Below are 3,328 nucleotides of genomic sequence, written 5' to 3' on the forward strand. Positions count from 1 at the left end.
CGTGACCCCGAGCCGGGGAGCTCCGGCGGGCTGCTGAGTCACGCTGACTAAAAGTAACAGAATCGGGCGAAAAGTGACGCCGTGCACAGTGTCGACGGATACTTCCGGCCAAACTTCATTGTAATTGTATTGACTTTTTCTAGAGATACATTTGGTGTAGTCATGTCCCCTACACGTTAAGTTCGTTTAGACCCACAAAATGTTCTCTTCGTTGTATTGACTTTTTCTAGATACATTTGGTGTAGTCATGTCCCCTACACGTTAAGTTCGTTTAGACCAATGATAGTACATAACAAGATGGGCCACTTCTCTCTTTGAGCCATTAAAAAAAGTGTCCTCAAAATTTAGTGGCGCCCTCTTCACAAAAGCGCACTTTTGCGAACAGAGTTACCCTACTTGAGTTTTAAAAAATGAAAGTGAAACTAGCAAGTTTTGGGATAAATTACGGAAGAAAACGTTTTTAAAATGGTTACGCTGACAAAAAACCTCTTCCGGAGAAAAGGGTGATGGTTTTCTTCGATTAATTTGACTTTAGAATGAAAGGCGAGAGGTCATTAAAATAAAAAACCCTAAAACTCCGCACTGAACAGCAGTCGATCTGCGCACGCAAGGACGTGTTATTCCTATTCTTCTTCTGGAAAAACGAAAGAGAGCTTCAAAACAGACTGCAGCGCCATCTGAAGCAAAGAGCATACTTCCTGCGGACACTTTTTTGGCTGAGTGGCCCATCTTGTTATTCACTATCTTTGTTTAGACCCACTAAATGTTCCCTTCGTTGTATTGACTTTTTCCAAATTTGGAGCGTATGTGGTGCATAGGTTTTTTTAGAGGGCAAGGCTCTAGATCTGAATCTCTGTATCCTAGATGTATATTCCGTCAGGTTTGCCACCCCACAAACTGACATTGCGGAAAGACAGCATTGTCATGTTGCTCAGAAATCTGGACTCAACAAACGGCCGACGGGACTCGATATATGTGGTTCAACTCCTTCATCAACACGTATTTGATGCTGTCGTTGCTTGCCGTCCACATGTCAGGAAGAGACTTTTCATCCCAAGGATTCCCCTCATGCCTCCAGAGAACATATTTCCCTTCCATCTGCGACGGAAACAATTTCCGGTTAGACCTGTTTTTGCAATGACTGCCAACAAAGCTCAGGGACAGACTTTGATCACTTTGAAAAGAATAGGGGTTTCTTTACTGGGCCAGTATTTTTCTCATTGACAATTGTATGTGGCAATGAGTCGCGCCAGGGACTCTATTAGTATTAGGATACAAGCAAAGGGACCTTCTGCCCAGGACGGAGTTCCAGATGGCGCATGTACCAGCAATGTTGTCTACACAGAGCTCCTACGGCAAGGGATCAGCTACAAACATTTTATCTTGGGATTTCCTTTCACTATATCCCCTTTCCTAGAACGGGTCTGAATCTTATAATAATAATAATAATAATAATAATAATAATAATAATAATAATAATAATAATAATGGGATAATAATAGAAAAACAATAATGATGCTAACAATAAAAATAATTATAATAATAATGATAATAATGAAAATAACAATAAACATTAATTTAGGAAAATTAATGATACACTAGCAACAACAACAATACCGGGTAATAATAATGTTAATGATAATAATAATAATAGTACATGTAAAAATAATTTAAAATATTTAAAATAATAATAATATTAATATAATGATTATAAAAAAATTAATAATAATAAAAATAAAAAATACTACTACTTATAATAGTTCTTAGTGTAGTAATTATTATAGTAGTAATAGTTACAAAAGAAAATAATTTAGAAAAAAATTAATAATTAAAATTTGTTTAGGATATAATATTTTAAAACTGAATAAATAAAAATCATAATGTTAATCATGATGATGATGATGATGATGATAATGATAATAATAATATTAATAATAATAATGAAAAATGAAGGTATTTTTTAAATCCAATAATATAATAATAGTATTAACAATAATGCGAAGAAGAAGGAGAATATTGATAATATTATTATTATTATCTCTATATTATATTTGTGACATTTCGTCACTTTGGCCACCTAAAACTTTCGAACCACTTAACTTTGGAATTTGACCAAATCAATGGTGGTTCAGAATCACTTAAAGGGTGCAGGGTACACAGTTTTACTGAGGAGCCTGAAGTCACTGTAGTTTAATTTTCAGTTTTTCATAAGTTTTGTTTAGATCGAATTTTGGGAAAGTCCATCTTCTAAGACGCCATTGTAAACAAGTGAGGTTTCCGTTCACTAGCCGTGCGCATATTAGTTCCTCACTGACTTGACGATCGATTCTTTTGATTCCTTTCATCAGCTCGTTAATAATAATAATAATAATAATAATAATAATAATAATAATAATAATAATAATAACGACAACAGCAACATCAACAACAACAACAAGAAGAAGAAATAGAAAAATAGTTCAGATAATAATAACCGTTATAATAATAATAACAGTAATAATAATAATAATAATAATAATAAATAATGATAATATTAATTATGCAAATGACAGTAGTCATAGTAGTAATCATAATAAAAACAATTAATAATATTATTAATAATAATAATAATAAACAATGATAATAATAACATAGGAATAAGGTAAAAATAAGAATATTAATAATGATAATAATAGTACGTGTCATAATAATAAAAAGTAATATATGTAGTAATAATCATAATAACAAAAATATAATAATACTAATAACATGTATTTTAACAATAAATTTAATGTTTAAAAAAATTATTTTAGTAATAGTAATAAAAAATATGTATTTAAAAACTACTACTAGACTCTACTATTTTGTTTTTTTATTATTATAAATAATAAATGTAACAGAATTTTATAAAAACAGATTTTAAAAAAATTATTTTAAAAAATGCGAAATAAAAAATGTCCGTTATTACCAATGGTCAACAATAGCCAACCCATACCGGAAGTGCTCTTTTCCATGAGAGTGTAGATAGTAGACAGTGTCTTTTACTTTCACTTTCTAAAGCTCAAGAAAAAGAGAACTAGCTTTGTAAACAAGAGGAAGAAATGACGATTGTGGTTCAATAGATCTTGGGCCTGCCTAGAAAAGAAAAGTCTAAAGAGAGCTTGATTTTTTTTACCAGACTTGTTTATTTGTAAGTATTGTTGTGGTATAGGGACCAAAGCAAAACATACCTGAGGCTATGAAAAACGCACATCGGAATTAAACGCGGAAATCTTGACAATCTAGATTAGATCTAGATCTAGGCGATTTTGTAATTCCGTTCGTTAAAGTCAGCAGTAGGGGGGTTTCA

The sequence above is a fragment of the Aplysia californica genome, unplaced genomic scaffold, assembly GCF_000002075.1.
Source record: "Aplysia californica isolate F4 #8 unplaced genomic scaffold, AplCal3.0 scaffold01104, whole genome shotgun sequence".
Taxonomy (NCBI): Eukaryota; Metazoa; Mollusca; class Gastropoda; order Aplysiida; family Aplysiidae; genus Aplysia; species Aplysia californica.